Source organism: Ochlerotatus camptorhynchus, unplaced genomic scaffold (genome assembly GCF_037179485.1).
Source record: "Ochlerotatus camptorhynchus isolate MF236.1 unplaced genomic scaffold, CSIRO-AGI_Acam_v1.1 ptg000185l, whole genome shotgun sequence".
NCBI lineage: Eukaryota > Metazoa > Arthropoda > Insecta > Diptera > Culicidae > Ochlerotatus > Ochlerotatus camptorhynchus.
In genome coordinates, this window is record NW_027040675.1 from 4519882 (window position 1) to 4542404 (window position 22523).

The 22523-nt window shown below is 37.0% G+C and overlaps 1 long non-coding RNA gene across 1 annotated transcript in view; it reads left to right on the forward strand.

Annotated features, from left to right (window-relative positions):
• Window positions 1–22186, forward strand: part of LOC135702193 (uncharacterized) — a 149873-nt gene extending 127687 nt beyond the window's left edge. Inside the window, exon 4 of the long non-coding RNA XR_010517687.1 lies at window positions 22112–22186. This is a non-coding gene — a long non-coding RNA (uncharacterized LOC135702193). The remainder of the gene's footprint in view (window positions 1–22111) is intronic.
• The last annotated feature ends 337 nt before the right edge of the window (window positions 22187–22523 follow it).

A 22523-nucleotide genomic window follows, 5' to 3' on the forward strand; every position in this document is an offset into this window, starting at 1 on the left:
TGCATTTCACACAGGAGTCAGTGGTGAGGCTGTGAGCGACTTCAACATGTACTGCGCGTACCGTTAAACATGCAAACAAGGCTACCCATCTATGATTTTTTTTTTTATTAACCATAATTCCTCGATACTTCTTTATATGATTTGAGATTTTACTGAAATTATTGACAGTGCTCGTAAGGTCCTTGATCTTGCTTGAAGATCTTGGGACTTTCCTGACGTTCAAAAAACTGCTCAAAATCTTTTAACTTCTTCGAAGTTCTTTGGATTTCCTTGAAAGTCTCGAAAATGTAATGATTTCTTGATCGTTTTCTTAAATTAATGGGACTGCCTTAAAGTTCTCTGATCGTCGCAGAAGTTCCAGCAATCATTCCGAACTTCTCGAAACTGCCAAAAAGTTTTCTGAAGTGTCCGAAACTTCCACGAAGTTATCGGAACCTCCCCTATTTTTCAATGGTCATGGAACTTCTTTGACGATTCCGCAATTTTCCGCACATTGTAAAATTTGAAAACAATAACAGAAGAAATCTGGAATATTAGAAATTTGTAAAATTGTAATAGGGAAAATGGCTAAAATGTTGGCCTATGGATCTAAGATTGGGCCCATCACTAAACATCTGCTATTTATCAATTTTATCTAGATGAACGCGTCATTGGGACGGTACTAATGGATATTTTTGGTCACTATTGAACATTTTGTCGATTGCTGAATTTATGTATGGGCCCAATTTAGGGGCTCTTAGGCCAGCATTACATCCATTTCCCCTATTAAAATTGAAAAATTGGAAACTTGCGTACTTGAAAAATAGCAAAAGTGAAAAATTGAAAAATTGCAATGTTGGAAAACAGAAAGATGGCAAAATTGAAAAAAAATTGACATTTTCTAATCAGCAATTTAGATAATTTGAACATTTGAAAATTTGATACCTAGAAAATTGGAAAATTGGACAGCTGATAAACTTTATAATATGAAAACCTTAAACTTGGCAAATTGTAAAATAAGAAAATTGGAAAATTGAACATTTAAAAATCGGATCGATGGAAAACTTAAAATTGAACATTTGCAAAATTGATAAATTCCAAATAAGAAAATTGAAAAGTTGCTAAATTGTAAAAAACAAATAGGGGAATTTACGTATAATCGGCAACCTAAGCAGCGACCTTCTTTCTATAGCCTTTTTCTCTAAGGAACGCACACATATGCAGTATTGGTTTGATAACAATCTTTTGCTGCCAGCTGCTCTAACAATTTTAGTCGAAAGAATGGTTAAAAACCGTTTTGAAACGCTTTTACAAAGCTTCAATTTTCTCTAGTGAGACCGAGTATTGTCGGCAACCAGTTTTTCTTCGGCAACCGTTCCATTTGAACTGCATGTAAATCTGCTGTTCTATTATCGGCAACTCGAAATCAGCTACAATTTGTAGTGCGTGTGTTTCATTTCAAGAAAACCCTGCTAGATTGCTTTTTCTCAGAGGTAAAAATATAGTCAAATTGAAGCTGATAGCCTAAAGAATCGTTTGCATGCAGTCAGCGAAGTGTTTTCGTAAGAAAATTCAGTGAAAATAGTGTTTCAATTTAGGTTGCCGAAAATAGTCTGTCATGCCGAAGCCGTCATTTCCCCTATACATTGAAAAATGAGATACTAAAAATTGAAAATATTTAAAAAAATTAAGATAAAAAATTGTATAATAGAAATTTATATATTCTATCTTATATTAATTTCAAAATTGGAAAAATGAAAAATTGGAAAATTTGGAAATTGGAGAGTCGGATGTGCGGAAAAGTGAAGATTTGAAAAATTTATTGCCAAATTGGAAAATTTAATAATTAGAAATCTGGAAAATTGGCGAAATAGGAAATTGGAACGATTAAAAATTTAAAAACTGAGACATAGTAAATTTGTTAAATTGAATAATTTACAATTTTAAAAACTGAAAACTGCAAAATTGCTAAATTTTAAATTCATAAAATTTAAAACTGTCATATTAAAAAAATAGAAAATCAGAAAACGTGAAAACTTGTACATTTGAAAATAGGACAAAAACACAGAAAAATTATGTATCTGCAAAATTGTAAAATTTACAATTTGAAAATTGAAAAATTTCAAAATTGGGTAGTTTGAAAAATGCTAAAGTATAAAATTTTAAAATATAAAAAGTTTAAAAATTAGAAAATTTACAATTTTGAAAAATTGAACATTGAACCATTGGAAAATTTTAAAATTGGAAACCTGAAACTTAGCAAATTTGAAAGTTTCAAAATAAGAAAACTTTAAACTTTTAAAAATAAGAAAATCACCATTTTGTTACATTTGAAATTTGTAAAACTGGAAAATCTCAAAAACAAAAACATGAATAATTGGAAAATTGTAGAAATTTGGAAAAATTCAATTGGCTAATTGGCAATTTGCAAAATTGAACAATTAAAATACTTGCAAATTGGTAAATTGGCAAACTGGAATCATAAAAAATTTGAAAGATGAAATTTGAAAAAATTTGAGAATTGGCAAATTTGAAAATAAGATAACAAGAAAACTGGAAGTTTGGGCATCTGTTACTTTGTAAATTGTAAAATCCATACATTTGGCAATTGATACATAAAAATGGGTGGGACCTCCCTTAGCTCAATCGGTAAAGGCGCAGCTACAAAGCAAGACCATGCTGGAGGTGGCTGGGTTCGGTCTAGGCATTTTTTGGGTTGGAAAATTTCTCGACTTCCCTGGGCATAGAGTATGATTGTACTTGCCACACAATTATACCAATGCAAAAATGGTACAGGCATCGAAAGCTTCCAATTTAGAACTGTGGAAGTGCATCTAGAACACTAAGTTGAGAGCACGCAAAAAGCTAATAAGCGATAAGCAATAAGCTTGAAATCAAAAGAAGAAGAAGAAGAAGAAGAAGAAGAAGAAGGAGAAGAAGAAGAAGAAGAAGAAGAAGAAGAAGAAGAAGAAGAAGAAGAAGAAGAAGAAGAAGAAGAAGAAGAAGAAGAAGAAGAAGACGAAGAAGAAGAAGAAGAAGAAGAAGAAGAAGAAGAAAAAGAAGATTTATTTTGTAGAAGAAAATTTGCTATTTGGAACATTTGAAAATTGGAAAATTAAAAAAAAAAAAACTTCAAAATAGAAAAATTGGCAAATTTGGCAAAATTGAAAATAGAAAAATAGAAAATTGTAACAAAGTAGAATTGCAAAATTTGAAATTAAAAAAAAAAATAATTAAATTCATAGTTTTTATTTATTTATTTTTTATTCTTCATCCTCTTGTTTAAATATTAATTGGAAAATTAGAAAATAAAGAATTGGGAAATTGAATGGAAATTAAAATAACTTCAAAATAGGCAAATTTCAAAACAGGCAAATAAGCCTTCCTATATATGTTTATAGTCGACTTATTGGCAAAATGTTAAATTGACAAAATGCGAAATTGAGAAATACGGAAATTATAATACATGAAAATTAACCAATTTGCAATTTGGAACATTTGAAAAGTGGAAATTAGAAAACAAGAACATTGGAAAATTTTAAAATCGTTAAATTGTAAATTAGTAAAAAATTAATTGGAAAATTACAAATTAAAACACATGAAAATCTGGTAAATTTAAAAATTCAAAAGTTTAAAATTTAAAAAACATAAAATCTTGCAAATTTTAAACTATTGAAATTGTGAAATTTACTATTTGGTTGATTGAAAAAAAATGTCACCATAGAAAATTGAAAATTGGCAATTGCAAATGGAAAAATAAAAAAAAAGCTTAAAAATATGCCAATAAGTCAATTTTAGATTCAAAACCTTTTGAAAATTGCAAAATTGGAAAATTTCGAAACTTGCAATATGACAGATTAAAAAAAAATAAAATTGGCCATTTGGAACGTTCGAAATTTGGAAAATTTAACACACAGAAACATGAAACTTGGCACATTGTAAAAATTAAATTAGAAAATTTGAAACATTTGGGGCTTGGAAATTTTTTAAAATTAAAAATTTAAAAACAGCAAAATTGCAAAGTTAAAAATTTGAAATTTTTAAATGTTGCGTTGAAACAAATCGGCAATTTGGAAAATTGAAAAAAAAACAAAAAAGTCTAAAATTGGCAATCTGAAAAATAGGAAAATTAAAAAATTAGAAGCTTGAAAATTTGGCCAATAAATAAGAAAACTGGAACATTGTAAAATTTTAAAATTAAAAAAAGTAAAATTGTAAAATTGTAAAATTGTAAATTTGTAATATTGTAAATTTGTAAAATTGTAAATTTGTAAAATTGTAAATTTGTAAAATTGTAAATTTGTAAACTTGTAAATAAGTAAAAATTTAAAGTTGTAAAATTTAAAATTGTAAAATTGTTAAATTGTAAAATTGTAAAATTGAAAAAATTGTTAAATTGTTAAATTGTAAAATTGTAAATTTGTTAAATTGTAAATTTGTAAAATTGTTAATTTGTTAAATTGTAAATTTGTAAGATTGTAAAATAGTTAAATTGTAAAATTGTAAAATTTAAAAATTTTAAAATTTTAAAATTTTAAAATTTTAAAATTGTAAAATTGTAAAATTGTAAAATTGTAATTTTTTTTAAGGCTTTATTTAAGATATTTTTAGGCTTAGGCTAGTTCATGTCTAAAATTGTAAAATTGTCAATTTGTAAAATTGTAAAATTGTTAATTTGTAAAATTGTAAAAATGTAAAATTGTAAAATTGTAAAATTGTAAAATTGCAAAATTGTTAAATTGTAAAATTGTTATATTGTAAAATTGTAAAATTGTTATATTGTAAATTGTTAAATTGTTAAATTGTTAAATTGTTAAATTGTTAAATTGTAAAATTGTAAAATTATAAAATTGTAAAATTGTAAATTTTTTAAATTGTTAAATTGTTAAATTGTAAAATTGTAAATTTGTTAAATTGTAAAATTGTAAAATTGTAAAATTGTAAAATTGTTAAATTGTTAAATTGTAAAAATGTAAAATTGTAAACTCGTAGAATTGTTAAATTGTTAAATTGTAAAATCATAGAATTGTAAATTTGTAAAAATGAAAATAAAACACTTTAAAAATGAATACCTGAAAAATTGCCAAATTTAACCATTGAAAATTTTTCTATATTGGAAAATTTCAAAAGTTTTCATATTTCGGTCATTCCAGTTCAAGTGGGTGCAGAATTTAAAAAAGTTGCGGTCGATGTAACCGATTGGAGTCAAACTTGGCCAAACTTGGCCAAAACGCTTATTTTTACATTCTGAACAAACTCCTCTTTTGATTTTGCTCTAAAGTGCCGAGATCCTTTTAGGCTACAACCCTGGATTTCCAAGATTTTCTAAAATTTCAATTTACAGAAGAGATTACTCCACAACCAAATAAGCTATTTGTGATCTTAGAACGTCAATTTGAAGGTTTTTAAGGTAGATTCCTAAAGGTGAATCTACATTTTGTTTTTGTTATAGTAACTACAGTAAACAGGCTGATTACCGGCAGGTATCCAAATTTTAAAAAAATGGCCTATTTTCACCAAACAGGCCACTAACAGGAAAAAGAATTGGGAATATGGATTTGGCCGAAGTGGAAAATGGATAAATTGAAAAGAAGAATACTTGAAAATTTACAAATTGACAAATTGGAAGATTGAAAAATTAGAATGCTTTAAAATTGGCAAAATTGAAAAGAAGAAAATAAGAAAATTTGTGAACTGGAAGTTAACAGAACGGGAAAATTGCAAAATAGACGATTTCAAACATTTATAAATTGCAAAATTGTAAGAATTGGCAATTGAAAAAATGAAATGGAATTTTTTAAATTTTAAAATTGAAAAAAATAAAAATTAAAAGTAACAGATAAATTGGCAAAATGGGGAATTGACAAATTAGCAAATTGATAAATCGACAAATTGGCACACTGGAATATTGGAAAATATGCCAACCGGCCAATTGGCAGTTTGGAACATTTGGAAATTGGAAAATTACATAATTGACAATTTGGAAAATTGGAAAATTTATAAATATCAACCGTGGAAAATTGGGTATTAAAATATCGCAAATTGGTACAGGAAGAGAGTTGAGTGTAAGGCTCAATCTTGTTAGCTTTACGGAGCCGATAATTCATTGTTCTTTGTTTGTAACAAAATTCACTTAATTCTATGTCTAGTAGGAGTTGGGTCGAATACTTGCGGCTTACCCGAGGTTAGAGGGGGACATAGTCCAAGAATAGGAAAAGGGGAGGAACTTGGGGGTAGGGTTTCCTTATCTCATCATAGCGATACCGCCAGAATGAGAGTGGAAACTTGACGAATGTTCACGGACTATGTAAATTTTAATAAAATGCATGAGAACAAGGATGTCAAAAACTGTCCACAAGGAATTTATGATGGACAGCCCTTAACTTTAAAATTTAAATTTGAAGGTTTAGAGATTATATAGACCAATTTTAGATTTTACCTCTTATAATTCCATGAAACTTCACATAATTGTTAACTTGGGGCGAGTCTAGTCGTAATGACGTCTCCCACAAAGTTGTAGGTAACAGGATTGCTTTTTCAATAAAAAATAGGCACTCTTAAATATATTAAATATTCTCGTGTAAAAATTTAAAAATAATGTGGAAAACTTCGATAGCAAAAACAGTACATTTCAAAAAAATTTAAACTTATAAACGCTTTGAAATTGAATTATCAAAAATGCTAACTATTCTGACACTGTAAACAATGAACACTTTAATTTGGCCAAAATCGTAGAACATTAACTTGCAGCATATTTTTGAATAGAAAAAATGGCTCTAATGTTGGCCTAAGATTTGGCCCATCGCTAAACATCTGCTATTTATCAATTTTATCTAGATGAACGCGTCATTGGGACGATACTAATGTATATTTTTGGTCGCTACTGAAAATTTAGTCGATTGCTGAATTTATGTATGGGCCCAAATTAGGGGCATTTAGGCCGACATGGATGTAATTTCCTCTATTTATTCAACACATAATTTGTATTGTTTTGCTAAGTTCAGTAAAGTATGTTTCCCTTGCACAAATCACAAAAAATTTTTTGTGAAAATAAGTTCGAAAATTTGACTTTAACCTAATCTTCTACGATGTTGGTTTTTTTTTTCATAAGTGTCCGTTGTGTCCATTTAAGATAATTTAGCATATTCGATAAGCTTTCAAATAATCATGAGTATTAAAAACTTAAAACTGTCAATTTTTGTTAGTGAAGTTTTTTTTATATTTTGACGGACATTTATGATTCTTTTTTTTTTCAGTGTGTATCAGTCGTTATTTCAATTAGATGAGCCGTTTTATTAAAAAAAAAACATGGAAAACATCATTTGGAACAATTATGCCAGCGGCTGAATCATATGACAAACTTTGGCCTTTGTCCCTAACGAAAAATTAGGCGATGTTTCATGGAATTCGGAGAGGGATAAATAAAATAGATTCGTTAGTTGGCGTTAGAACTGCTCTATAGAAAGCCCACACTGCTACTTGATAGAGTTCAAGAATGATTCAAAAGCCCGGCCAACCAGTACGATTTAGAGTTCTCACAGAACTCCAAAGTTCGCCAAGAACAAGTTTGACTGTAAAGGAATTCACGCTCGGTGAGTCTGACTCATATTTGAGCTCAGTTTTCTCAAATTCACACAAACGTAGAACACTCATAGACTGAGTAAAAAATTACTCCGTCGGTGAGTGCCCTACGTTTTTGCGAATTTGACTTAACGGAACGCAAATATTACCCAGATTCAATAACCGTTTTCAAACAAAATTTCTTGAGCTTGATAGCCTTACAGATATCAACAAGACCTTCAGGCTACTTGACTATTTGACTCTGTTTTCACCCAAAAAATTCATGTTTTAAAACCGTACATTCCCGGTCCCAAATCCTAGATAAACACACATAGACACGCACCGGTGTCTCAAATCCGTCAAAATCCGGCTTGCAAAAGCGCAAAAGCGGAACGAAATTTTCATCAATCATCGACTTTATTTCAAGACAGCTCCTTCGTTCCACTCCGGAAGACGTCTGCCATCTTCCAGATACAGCGAGAGAGAGAGAGAGAAACGGTTTGAGTAACAGAATGCAGCCTCTGCATTGGCTCGAAATACGATAAGACGTGCCATTAATTTCCTTGCTCTGCGAAAACGGAAGCTGCCCGAGCTGTGTGTCCCATAAATTCACTATCTTAAGCGGATGAGTCTCCTATTTATTTATTTTTTTTTCTCTCCCTTATACCGAATCCTGCTAGCAAAATGTCTCGGGAAGAAGCTGCCCGATGGATGGAGCTGGATCGGTGCGAAGCAGCAGATAAATTCGATTTTCGTACATACAAACAGGGTGTGGCCGAAAGGGCTGGAGGAAAACTGCACGGGTATTTTAACTTGAATGACTCGAACCGAAATTGAATTGAGCTGAAATAGACCGACACACGGGAGCTGAGGGTGCCTGTGCAGCAGCATGCAATCCGAGAGCTCGGACCGGCTTAGCATACCTGCAGGCGTTAAAAGTCGGTTGACTACTTGCAGACTCAGCCGGTGTTCGTTGATTGAAAATAAATTCGAGAAAACTCAACTGCTGCTGCTGCTGCCTGCCTGCGATGGATGCATGTGATGTGGTGTGACATTTTTGGTTGTGACATAAATTGTCATTCTCAGAGCTTCTCGTTTGGATGTAGGAATGACTATGACGCATCTGTTTTGTCTTTCCATCGCTCTTCCACATATGGATGAGCCACTCACCGCCAGAATGTGTAGTCACGGTTCTCTGTTTGCTTGAATTATGCAGCTCATCTTGGATGAGTGGAACCGAATTCCAAATTCCGAGCATTAGATAAGTGTGTTTGGATCTCAATCAAAGCTTTCCACAGAGTGAGGATCCACGTTTGTCCCCAAAAAAAAAACATCGCTCTGGGACCAAGCACAATCAGGTCGAACACATGTCCACCAATCGAAACCCGCAACCGTCCTCATCCATCACTATAAACGTTCGCGTCAACCCACTTTGGATGAATGGATTCGTCCCAACCAGCAACGTTCGATCAGTGGACCAAAACACGTTTTTTGCCATCGGGTATTGATTCCTTATCCCATCTAACCGTCAGTCCCACAGGGGCTACGACAGCGGTGATGATGACCATGGAACGAACATTCGAACATTCAGCGAACGGCTCTTCACGGGGATGCAAATATCGTAGTCGTCGTCGCCGGTGCTGTCGGGAGATGATTGTTCGCGGGAAATTTTATTTTTCAATTATTCACTTCAACCGACCGGAGAGAGGTCGATCGGTTTGAATGGTTTTGCTCTTGAAGTGAGCCTGTGATGTTTGGAAGGGATTAAATGAAATGGACATTTCAACTATGTTTGTGGAGCAATCAACAAACGAGGGACAAGCACCGTTCATTAATGGAGTTGGAGTTGTTTGCTCTGATGTACAAATAGTAGGATGCAAGCATGGTTTTCAAGGGGAAAATGTTCTTATGCTCACGATAGGTTCAAAAAAATTAAACTTCTCTGAAGTTCTTTGGGCTTCCTTAAACATCGCGGAACACCTTAAATGTTCTTTCATCCACGCTGAAAATCCCGCAATTTTTTTTTTTTTTTTTTTTTTTTTTTTTAAGGTTCAGGGACTTTAACCAAGGATTCCGCAATTTTCTTAAAGCTTTCAAAACTTTGCAAAAGTTTTCAAAAATTCCCCATTTACTCAGACCTTCTTTGAAAGTGTTGTAATTCCATTGATATTAATTGAACTGCTCTGCGGTTCTAGTCTAGTCTAGTCTACACATACACAGTTAATTGAACTGCTCTGCGGTTCTCTGAAATTCTCGGAGATTTCCTGAACATCTCGCAAATTCTGCTGAAGTGCTGCTCTGAAGTTCTGAAGTGAATGGAAATTACCAAAAATTCCTTAAACTGAACTTCTTTCAAATTTCCGGAGCTTTAGAAGTTTATAGAAATTTTCCTATACCTTATTGAGTTGTTTTTCCTTTTAATTCTAATAACATTGTACCGTTTCACTCTCACTAATTCTCTTGCACTATATATTTTCACTATCACCTTAAAAGAAATCTATTACAGATACGTATTTCGTTTACTACTTGCAAACTTCTTCAGTGTGTAGTTATAGACTTAAAAACACTGAAGAAGTTTGTAAGTAGTAAACGAAATACGTATCTATTGTAGTTTTTTTTTTAAATTGATAGTAAATAAATAGTGAAAGTGAATTAGTGAAAGTGAAAGTGATACAATAATAGTAGAATTAAATGGGAAAACAACACAATTATTCTACTAAAACGCCCATCAATCAATTGAGAAATTTTCCTGAAATTCTTGGAACTGACCAGTAAATTCTCGGGATATTACTGAAGTTATTGGAACTTCCCTTAAAATCTCAAAGCATCCCTGAAAATTTCTAAACTTTGCTTTCCTGAGCTTCGTAGAACTTTTTTGAAGTTTTTACAATTTTCCTCAAGCTCTCTGCAGCTCTGCAGTTTTTTTGACTTCTGGAAGTTCTCCAAATATCCCTGAAGTTCTCAGAATTTTTTAAAATTACTAAAGTTTTGAAGTTCTGGAAGCTTCCTACAAGAGCTTGAAACTTTTCCAGATGTTCTGAGAACTTTCCTTATGTTCCCCGCAGTTGGTTTCAGAAACTCTCCAGAAATTCTAAGAAATTATTTTCATTTTCCGGAACTTCATTAAAGTTCCTTAAATTGTTGTGAAGTTATTAGGACTTCCCTACACTTCTCTAATCTTCCCTGTAGTTCCTAGAACTTTCACAAAGTTCTCGCTTAGATATTTCCCAGAAGATTCCACAAATTTCCAGATATTCACGGAACTGTACCGACCTTCTCAGAATTACCCAGGAGTTTACGTAACTTGCCGAAACATTTTTAAGCTTCCCTTTGGAAGATTTGAAAACTTCTGTAAAGTTCCTGAAATTTTGAAAACTCAATGAGACTGCCTTGATGGTCTATAATCTTCACAGAAGGGCTAGAATTTTTTAGTGGAACGTACCCTTTAAGGTCATTAAACTTCCCTGAAGCACTCCAGATGATCTTGAAAATCTTGGAACTACCCTGAAGTTTTCGGATCTTCTTTGACGTTCTCGGAACTTTTATTAAACTCTAACAACTTGTTTGATGTTCCGAAAAAAAAATTCCCGAATTAAATAAAACTACCAGAAAGTTACCAGAACTGTATGTTCGCGTAACTTTCCTTAAGGTATCTAAGCTTCGTTGAAGTTTTTCAAACTTTTGCATCTTTTTCTACAATGAAATCCAAGATGGCGGCTTCCGGTTGCAGAAAAACTGGAGATGACTGTCACATACCCATCAATATGGGTATTTTCGGAATCGGGCTAACGTTTAGAGACCATAAATCGATGTCCCAGGCCATCTTGAAATCCAAGATGGCGGCTTCCGGTTGCAGAAAAACTGGGAAAGACTGTTACGTACCCTTCAATATGGGTATTTTCGGAATCGGAGTGACGTCTAGAGACTGGAAATCAATGTCTGACGTCATCTTGGAATTCAGGATGCTGGCTTCAGGTTACAGATAAACTGGGAAATACAGTAAAATACCCTTCAATCTGGGTATTTTCGGAATTGGGACGACGTATTAACACCGACAAACCGACATGAAACTTAAACTTAACTCTTGATCGAGAATCCATTACGGTGGATTCGAATGTGCAGCGATCCCATCTGACAAAACCATAGAAATTTGTTATCTAGATAAAAATAAATTGCCCGGAATAGATTAGACACGAACCAACTCATACATTTTGTTTGCGTGTTCGTGGCTAGGATAAACATTTTTCGCGAACATGGCGGCAGATGTCAGTTTTGTGCTTTGATCAGAATTTTGATGATACTTTGTATGATCATTCATGTCGGTTTGTCAGTGGTATTAACACCGACAAACCGACATGACACTTAATTCTGATTTATGCCGGAAAATCGTAAACGGCCGATTTAAATGTGCAGTGATCCGAACTGTCCAAACCATAGGATTCTTTTATCTAGATAAAAATAGTTTGTCCAGAATAGATCAGACACGAACCAATTCATGACTTTTGCATGCGGGTTCATGGTTGAGCTAAATATTTCCCGCGAACATGGAGCCAGATGTCAGTAGTATGCTTTGGTCAGAAATTTTATTGTTTTTGCTATGGTCATTCATGTCGGTTTGTCGGTGGTATTAAGATCGGAAAACGATGTCTGACACCATCTTGAAACCCATGATGGCGATTTTCGGTTGTCAAAAAACAAGGGAATACGACGAGGCTCGGTAGCTCAGTGGTTACCGTTTCTGCTTACTGAGCAGAAGGTCGGGAGTTCAATCCCAGGCCCGTCCCCTTCCTTGCAATTTTTCACTTTGCCTTATTCTATACCCACTAGATTTTAATGAAAACAAATTCTTCTTTAACACCGATCGCATCACTTACCACAGTGTGGGTCCTGATCTAAAAATAGAAATTGGATGAGTGCGCGCTCGTGTGTGTGTGTGTGTGTTTGTGTATTATAATCGCTCTACCAAAAACGATCCCCTGCGTGTGCGTGCAACCTTTCCCCACATCCAACATCCCAGTGATTTCTCGTGGAAGCGCAGAGGATTTCTCGGTTTCCTTCACAGCGAGTACCACGTCAACACATTCCTTCCCATTCCCTAGTTGACCTGCATTCGGACACGGCCGGCGCTGTTATTGCTAAATATTAGATCTCCAGTTCTTACACATTGAGGATGAATGTTAGTCCCAAACATCATCTGTTGGTTCTCTGTGTAATTGCAGCTGATCTGGTAATAACAGAGCAGCAACCGTGGGCGGTCAATCTGATTTTTTTTTTTGTCGAAAAACAAGGGAATACAATCAAACACCCTTCAATATGAGTATTTTCAGAATCGAGATGACGTCTTAAGACCGGAAATAGATGTCTGACGCCATGTTGAAATCAAAGATGGCAGCTTCCGGTTATAGAAAAACTGTGATATACAGTCAAATACATTTCAACGTGGGTATTTTCAGAATTAAGGTGACGTCTTAACCTTTTATTGTGTGGTTATTGCGTACAATTCAGATAAGATTTCCAAAAACTCTTGATTTAAATTATCGAATAACGTACCCCCATTCTAGTCGAAATTCTATTACTACACTATGTTTGTTTTGATTCGCTATGAAAGTTTGACAGATAAAATGAGGGCTTCCTGGATTTTCCTATGTTTCGAGGGGTGCATCGATTTGCTTGGGTAACCAGTTGGTTACAATCCGTGGATTTTCGTTTGAATGAGTTGTTGTTGTTTGGAAAATTCACGTTTTGTTAAACCTAAAACAGTAGACACACACAAGAGCTAGAGGGTTTGTGCCGCTGCAAACAACAACGTAACGTTACTGAAGGGAGGAATATCTTGGCTTTAAAATAACAATGGATGCGCGAATTGGATGATAAATAGCTAGCCATCTGAGATTTGGAAGATTAGGCAGAAGTAACCAGGTGTCTGTGTAGACCAGTTGAGTGTTAAGTGTAGTGCATATATAAAACAAACCCCCCCCCCTTGTGGGGTTTGGACTGGAAAGCCTACCTCCGTTAAGGACCTCTTGTGCTTTTGCACATTTTGTACACCTCGTACCGTAAACAAAACGGTTTTACACGGCTCGGCTCGGAAGTCAAGATGGCTTCCGAGCCTAATAGTAAATGATCCTCGATCGTCCGTCAGGGACGATTCCCTCAGGCCGGTGGCCTCAATTGCCAAGGAGGGTCCCGTCTCGGCTCGACCAAGGTGGCCACGGTCAGCTGATTTTGTCAACGACGGAAGACGCCGGCCAGCCAAACGACTCAGCAACGCCTGCTGAGCCGTATGTGGCTGATGAACGCCACCAGATCCGCCATTCTCCCAAAGCTGCAACAACACTGTCTGCAGCCCGCGCCGCAAGTTTCCGGCCACACGAAGAGAGTACCAAAGCTGAGCCAAAAAGTTGAGCTCGTTTCTTCGGGACCTTCTGGTCTTAGAGTTACCTCTATGGTAGTACTGCTATTTGTGGCGTGCATAGTCAATTCCCTTGCGTTTGACGTTTACACACTACCGCCATCTGTTCAGCGTAGTGCCCACCACAGTGTACTCAACAGAAGGCGGTAGTGTTTTAAAGACGGTGTTTTCCAGTGAGAAATATTAAATGTGTTATGTCTGTTTGTCTGTGGTATTAGCTTTCTCATGCATTCTTACATACCTACCCTGACGTCATGATACTACGTTCAGACTATAGTTGGTATCAAGCAATATAATATAATATCAAGAAAACCTATTGTCGGGGTGTAATCAATAGTTCCTTCCTACCAATCGATTTCCAACTGCAGCAATCCCAAACCTGGTTCCTAAAGCAGGTTGAAGGTGCAGGGCGAATCCAAGTGAGTGGACTGTTCACTGTGACACACAATCCCGACACTGCCCAGTTAAGCAATACACCATTTATTTTAGGCAAACAAAAACATTTATATTAACATTTATTACACAATGAACTTAAACTAATATTCCGAATCTGCCTACTTGATATACAAAAATAGACCGTTGACCGGACACCGTGTTTAACATGTAGCACCTAAAATTATATTTCTTATCTCCTAACCCTAATCCGATCCCAGACCCGATCATTGTACCCGCGTACTTCGTGACGTCATCGTTTCAAACTTCCCATTAATTTCGGATGATGCTCTTATCACTCCTCTCATCTCTCGATCAATCAACCTATAGACTGCATCACACACAGGTCCACAACTTAAACCATAGGCTTATCCGAGCTACTTCATTCTAAACACTTATATTACGTGATGTCAGCTAAAGTCTGAACTATTAGCTTTAAGGTGAACCAAAAAATATAAAGGAAAAGGCTAATTATATCTGCCATCCTTCTTTGCATACCAGATTGGCAACTGTCAATATGCTAAGAAACGTTAACCCAAATTTGGGTAATTGATTTACACTACCACTGAGAATAACTCAAAGAAAGAGAGAGAGAGTCACTTCTACTCAGAGGTATGGAGAAATTTCTTAAAACTGCAGAAACTCAGAGCTGAGTACCTGCAGTTTTTAGAAAATTATCGTGCAACTGAGTATACTACCCGTGACTCTCTGTCTGAGTTATCCTCAGTGGCAGTGTACACAGATTTGAGTGCACCAGAACGATCTCGAGCAACATGTGAAAGAGGCCATACGTAAACAATGCTTTTAAACGTCGATTGTTAAGGTGTTTCCTCGTAGAGTCCGTTTTTCCATCACACCTCGCAATTTCAAGAGCACACATCTCAAGATCTACGAGGTGTATACATCTGAAAATTTCAGACATTCCTTGCTTCTCCGCAGCAAACAACAAGTTAGTAGTTTCAGCTACGTGCATTCACAGAAACCTTATTATTTTTATATGTGAAATTGCGAAGTGTAACACGAAAAAGGTCGCTACAGGGAATCACCTTAACGAACTGCAACACGCCTACACAAACTTACTACGTAAACAATGCTTTTAAACGTCGATTGTTAACGAACTGCAACACGCCTACACAAACTTACTATATCATCTGATAAAGCAAACTTTATCTCAGATGCTGGAGTTGGTTTGCCAGAATGAGTCTGCATTCACGAGAAATCGACGTTTGAAGTAATTTCTTACATTTGGCACATAGGCCCTTTTCACATGTTGCTATGGTTACTAGCTTTCTCCATCATACGTCAAAATAAAAACGGTAAAGTCAGAGAGGTAACTCTAAGACTAGAAGGTACCGAAGAAACGTGCTCAATTTTTTGGCTCAGCTCTGGTACTCTTTTCGGTCCCAAGCTAAAAGGTGTACCCCTCGAAACATAGGCAAATCCATTTCATTTTATCTGTCAAACTTTCATAGCGAATCAAAACAAACATAGTGTAGTACTAGAATTTTGACTAGAATTAGGTACCTTAATCGATTTGCTTGGGACCAATAGGCTAGTCAATTAGTGAGCCAATTTAAAATCGTTAGTTTCCACTGGTTGGTAAAGTTGAGTGTTGTGGACCAAATACGTTTCGGTGCAATCGTTGTAAAACGTAGTGCATGGTGTTGACCGCCATGGTGAGTAATTTATAGTCTTATTTTTCAAATAAAACGTACGAACCATTGCACAAATAGGCTGGTTGTAGCCATAGAGAGTACGATGAAAGCTCGGTTGCATCAGGGATTGCTGACGTAACATCTTACCTTGGAGCACGGAAATCAAGTAGTGACAGAAGATGAGAGCAATCGACGTCACCGTTGAGTGATTTAGCTATAAACGTAGCCTGTTGTAGCTTACGTCGCTTAGGATCAAGCATTTCGAGGTCAAGCAGACGGCATCTATCGGGATATGCTGGAAGGTAAACGGTTCACGCCACGGTAGATTTCTGAGCGCAAGTCGTATGAATCTTTTTTGCAAACGCTCGATTCTTAGATTACATGATACGTCGTTTGGGGCCCATACAACTGAAGCATTTTCTAGGATCGGCCTTACGAGTGAACAATACAATGCTTTTAGACTGTCTGGATCCGTGAAATTCTTGGAAATCTTAGAGATTAAGCCAAGTTGACGATTAGCCTTGGAAATAATCGATGCATAATGGGAATGAAAGGAAAGCTTCGAGTCCAATACGACACCAAGATCCGTCACTTGATCCACTCTGCTAAGAACAGTAAATTAACGGGTCTTTTGACCGATAGAAGGTCATTTCGCGACGCTGATGACAAGCTTGTTCGAGCGGCACCACTGAACGAACATGTTGAGCAACATTTGCAGGTGAAAACAGTCCTCGATGCAGCGTACCACCACATAGATTTTCAGATCATCAGCATATACGAGCTTGCACTTGTGGCCAAGGGAAATTACTTCCTTGCGGGACACCGGACGTTCTAGCAAATGGCGATGAAACATAAGATTCGTGTTTAACTTACAGCGTTCTGCCAGTCAAGTACGGTAACAACAACGACACCAATCGATTTGAGGCTCCCAATCGCGAAAGCTTACAGAGCAACACTTTATGATCAATTTTGTCAAAAGCCGCCTTTAGGTCCATACAGATTACGTCAACCTGCGCTTTATCTTCCATAGCCGAAAAACAGGTAGTAGTTAGATCCAGCAAGCTAGTAGCAACAGACCTACTGGGAATAAATCCATGTTGATCTGACGAAATGTGGTTTTTTGTAGCGCGTAGAATTTGATCACTGACGATAATCTCGAGAAGCTTCGATGCGGCAGAAAGGCTGGTTACCCCACGGTAGTTTTTAACATCTCGTCGGTCACCACTTTTGTGCACAGGAAACAGTTCGATAGTTTCCATCTCATGGGAAATTCACCAAGCTCAAACGATCGGTTGAAAATGAAGGCTAGCGGCTCAGCTACTACGCATGCGCAGCGACGGAAAACATCAGGAGGGACCATCCGGGCCAGGAGCAAATGAATTCTTCACCTTTTTTGAAGCACCGATGATCATTGCAGATGAAATTTCTAACGTGCCTAAATCAACAGCATCCAGCGCGACATTTGACGCAGCCAATTCGGCCTCGACGTCGGACGATGACACTGGTTCGAAGATGGATGCGAAATGCATCGCGAAGAAATTGCATGCTTCTTCTTCACTATTGGACTCTTTGCCATCATAGATCACATTAGGCGACAACCAAACCCAAAACGATTTCGGATCCCGGCGTAAACCAAACTGCACCTTCAAAACGTGTGATTTGTAGACTGAAGTATTCAACTTTCTGTAGTAGCCGTCGCTCGCTCGTTTGAAGTTAGCTTTTGCAAATACGGATTTTTTGCGCCCGGAAATAACGTTGCCACCGATTGCGTTCTTTCTTAAATTTCCGAAGAAGGGGCGTACTCCAAGGAGGAAAGACAGGTTTTCTCTTCGTAGGAACGTTTAATTTCAACCATTGGCGGATGATTACACAAAAATTTGAGGCCATGTCATGGACATCCACACTGTCGTAGACCTGACAGATAAGCGGAAAGCACATCAAAGTCGATTTTGCGGTAATTGAGTGCTCTGAGGGGGGGGAGGGTTGCAGATCTACTGGCAGTAATGGACCATCAGCAGAATATACTACAGAAGAGCTACCCACGGGCGCGAAAACCAAATCGAGAGTGCGACCTAAATTATTCAGCTGCACGTTAACTTGATTCAGGTTCAAGAAGTCCATACCGTCAAATAACGCTGTACTCGCCAGAGTCAAAAGCGTCGAAGAAGCAAGACGAATGCCATTTTCATCCTCAGACCAGGAAGTATGAGGTTGACTTAATCGCCGCACACGAGTACAATGTCACCCAGAGAAGCGTTGTCGCAGAATTCACGAACGGTGGCGATGTGTTCTTCAATCAGATCGACATTACGGCTTTTGTCCGGTGGAATGTAGATATTGCACATCAGGAATCGACGACCACGAATATTGGCAGAAACACAATGGAGTCAGCACTGTCAGAAATGACGTTTGACTTCGATTTAGGTGGGCTAAAGCACTCGCTGTTTCTCCTTCTATACAGTGATGCAAAATATCATGACACTCACTCGACACTCGTATACGCATCAACCGACTATCGCTGACAGAACGTTTTGTCACGCAGTGATAGGTAGAGCCATGGCAAACAACAATCACCAGTAATGGTCGCTGCTCACAAGCAAAACGTTACACTCGCTGCTGATGATGAAAAGCAAAACGAAAACAGTGAAGACTTCTGCAGTACGATCATGAGAAAAAACGTAACGACAGAAGAAAATGAAAACAATGCCTACGCATTCCGAGTTCGTCTCGGCAGGCGCGACTGTGTGAGTTACAAACAAAGCAGGCAACATTAAACGGAAGCTGTTGCTGATTCACAAACACACTCACATATGCAAGCAAAGCAGCAACTGCTTAAAAAGGAGCACAGATGAGTGTCGTGATTGTAGGGAATGACCAGATCGGAGATGGATCGCAACCGAAGACGACATTCACCAGTTGCTTTTTACTTCTTTCGTCAACTTGATGGATGGTCATGGAGAGAGCTTCGACGAGCACATTGATAGGAATGTACAAAGCGTAACTACCATCAGCTGTTTGACGATCGTGATTGTGATAGGTAGAAGTTCTATATGCTACTAGTACCTCTTCAGGAAAATAATTTCACTGAGTAGAGTCGACGTCCTATTGATTACAACTGTCCATGTTTTTTATTACACGATTGCTACACAGAAAAAAAATCTGAACTTTAACTATCGCGTAAAATCTCCCTTTGTTTAATTTTGTGCTATACTTGGCATAAACAGCAAAATTGTTTACAAACTTGCATACAATATTGGTATTTTATGCGATATTGCGCTTAAATTTACAAGAAATATCGCGTAAATTTATGCCAAAACTAGTGTTAATTTTATGTGCGCTATATCTCGCAGAAATTAACATGAATTTTTCAAACGGTGTACAGTCAAATCGACCAATCATAAACTCGGATTTGACAGCAAATTGGCTCGAAATCGGTACCCGATTGTCAAGGCCCGTCCCAGCCCTAATAAAAAATAACCATAAACGAACGACAACCCAAATCATTGAACTATTCCACAAATGGTTTGGATGATACCCAGAACACGTCGTTAAGCAAATTAACCATACAATTTTTATTAGGGAGGTTTTATCCTTTTAACAATCGTTTCCGATGTATTCCAATAAGACTAGCTGGATTATGTCCCTTTACATTTGCTTCGATGAGTTTTTCCCACAAACTGAACAATTGTTGAAGACCATGATTTCTCGATGAACATTTCAAAAGGTCTTATATGCATTGTTCGATTCTCTTCATCGGTTTTCTCTTTCTTCAATCACTCAGCTGCAAAAATATTATTCGATCAAACAGATCGGTGGGTATCAAAAAGGAAAGTCGACGAAGAGAATCGATCAAAGCAGATAGGACCTTTTGAAAATTTCATCTAGATTTAGCCCTGTAGATTGCTTTAAAACTTGATAAAACTTGCAATCTTGCTTGGATTTTGCCTCCATGAAACTACATGGATATAGTTCGATCAATTGATAGCTGTGGTAGTGCTTCACTAAGTCGAGAGCAGGTGAAACCTCGTGTAAGATCGGAAAATCCAGAAAGAAGAACTGCTGTGGGACGACAATTTCAAACATCTCCTTCATATTCCTACACAGAGCATTTTTTTTAAGTGAAACCTCTCGCGAGGCTCGTTCCTTGTCAAACAATTTCCCAACTTCCCTGACCGTAGAGTACCAAACTGCTTTCCTCACACCAAACAAATCTCTTTAGTACGTAAAAGAATTTGCATTCCGAAGATCACAATGAGCAAACGATGCCAACCACCTCCACCTTCGCCATCGATAATGGGATTCCCATTTCGGAGAAATCCGTTCCCTTCTCAAACTGTGGATAGTCCATTAGGTATCCATTTAAAAAATTCCATTATGAAGGTATCTTCTCCTCCATCAACGGAAAGCAACATCCTTACACACCAATTCAAAAGAGCCGATTCGGCCATCCAGTCAATATCCCAATACATACGGCCGCAGTATCCTTTTCCATCGAACGGGAAATTACGGACAAGTTGTCATCCCATTTTCCCCCATTGATGCCCGTTTGAATGGCAAACTCCCCACCAGCGGCCTATTTACTTTTCGGTTGTTTCTTTTTGTCTAAACAGTCGATTTCAACATCCTGTTGGGGAGAAAAGTCAGTTGGAGATGAGCAGGGTATCGTCTGTCAATAACTGTCTGCCCGGGTTCCTCCCAAGCTGCGAAACTAATTCTATCCTGTACCCCGGGACCGGAACCGGGTTCACCGGAACGACGGTTCCCATCGCTATGTGTCAACTTTTGTCGATTGTTGAAAAACAGCATGCATCCGCTTCCGGAATAGAACAGGATTTCGATGGAACGCCGCGGATGAAGTTTGATGGAACAGGTTCGTCATGACGAAACTGCTTTCGTAAACATTTACTTTAATCACCGAATTCTCGCGAATGAAAGTTCAATCTTGCAAACAAACTACGCATACTAACTGGTAGAGGAAAAATATTATTCTATGTGGAGATGTGCTAGTTTGTGCGAGTATGCTTTTATTCACGAAAACCTGCGGATGATGAAATGATTACAACTATTGTTTTTTAACTAAACATGTTTGGATAACTTCATGCGTGAAGTTAACAATTTACATAGGGGAAATGTTTGCTTCGGCAATACCTTAACCTATTATCGTCAGAACAACGTCCTTGAGGGCTCAATTTTGGTATGTGGATACATTGAGTTTGAGAGCATTCATTGGCCAAATTTGAGTGCTCTAGGACTTTGTTTACCCCCCCCCTGATGATAAAAGGTTAAGGTATTGCCGAAGCCAACATTTCCCCTAGTTGGTCATTTTATACGATAGATGAGAAGATGAAAATAAAGGAGTTCAAAGCGAGCAAAGGTCCATTTTGAGGAACAACAACAACTGCTATCTTAAGCCATCCGCTCACCACACCGTCCGATGCAAAAATGAGTGGTGTCGTGACAGCAGCACACTTTTAAAAGTCTTACAGCCTTACAGCCTCAAGCAGAACGATGCGCTACAAAATGGTACTCGATTATGACAACTGGGTTGGGAAAAAACGTTTATTCCATAAAAACAGTGATTTGAACAATTTTCAAAACTTTTTTAATAGAAAACTCTAAAAGTATTTATTTTAGCAATTTTGTAGAGTTATTTCCTATCGATTGGTGTATTTGGAATTGGATTTCAACTATAAATGACAAAGTTATAAGCATTCAAAACGTAACACCTTTTCGTGACGGTCGCTATTGTAGACTTTCAATTATCCTCTTTGTGTGTAACATTACAAAAACACAATTATACCATTCTGGAATCATTTTTCGATAGGTCGTATGTAACAAATGTAAATAGGATAGTAAATGCTGATATTCGAATAATTTAATAGAACCATTGAAAAATAACAAACAACCATCACGACAAGGACACATGTTCGGATTTTTAACGGCCATAATGAGCCGTACGTTTCCGTTAAAGCTGCTATCTCTATAAAGAGTATTTTTGTATTTCTTCGACTGCCCTTTTGATAGAACCCATTCTAATTGCTCCCCACCGCTCTTCTCTCATCTTCCATTACAGAATCAGTCCTCTGGAGTCGATGGTCGGAGGAATGGGTGGTACTCTACGACGATTCAACGATGGCCTGGTTTACGGTAAGTATCATATGGCAGCTAGACAAAAAAGGCGAAACAATGTGCCAGAACCTTAAGCCGTTCCGAAATCACGAAAAATCCCAGACCCCGGAGCTGTCTCAAGGAACGAATGTCAAGTCCAAAAAGTTGACAAACACCACATAGTGGTGGTGGTGGTGGCAGTGCGCGGGAGATCGTCTCCCAACACTCACCTTTTTTTCCGTCTTCATTTAGCACCTGTTTTGCCTCTTTGCAAGAATCACGAAACGGGAGCGGAAGACAGGTAAAGCAAAGCGGATGCTTGAAGGACGCCAAGTGCTTGAGACAGCTTTTGCTTGTGAATGGCAGCACGGGCGGGG